At 51.3% G+C, this 419-nt stretch overlaps 1 non-coding gene across 1 annotated transcript; it reads left to right on the forward strand.

Annotated features, from left to right (window-relative positions):
* Nucleotides 1-138, forward strand: LOC114812399. The gene has a single exon (XR_003760053.1). It is a non-coding gene; the product is annotated as a small nucleolar RNA SNORA7 (small nucleolar RNA).
* Nucleotides 139-419: the final 281 nt, after the last annotated feature.

Below are 419 nucleotides of genomic sequence, written 5' to 3' on the forward strand. Positions count from 1 at the left end.
CCCCTCTCAGGGTCGCACCTGGAGAGTTTCCAGTACTCTACCAGTCTCAGCTACAGGAGGGAGAGTCAATCAGAGGCCTACCCATTCCATTCCTAGCTTGGGCAGTGGGTAGTGAGTGGAAGGCCATCTGCTACAAGTCAAAACTCACCCATGCTGGGCAGCAGCAGCAGGGGAGAGAGTCAAGGGTGGAGACTCAAGTTGATGGTGTGGAAGGAGGCAATGGTAAACCACTTCTGGATTTTGACCAAGAAAACTCTATGGAGCCACTACCAGAAGGATTACAGACGGAGAGTGGGGTGTTCTGGGAGAGATGTGTCCATGGTGTCGCCATGGGTCGGAAACGACTCAGCCTAAGACAAGACAAGGCATTTATTGTAACACTAACCTGGGTGGAAATGAAGTCCCTAAGTAGATCAATC

The sequence above is a fragment of the Ornithorhynchus anatinus genome, chromosome 5 (genome assembly GCF_004115215.2).
Source record: "Ornithorhynchus anatinus isolate Pmale09 chromosome 5, mOrnAna1.pri.v4, whole genome shotgun sequence".
NCBI lineage: Eukaryota > Metazoa > Chordata > Mammalia > Monotremata > Ornithorhynchidae > Ornithorhynchus > Ornithorhynchus anatinus.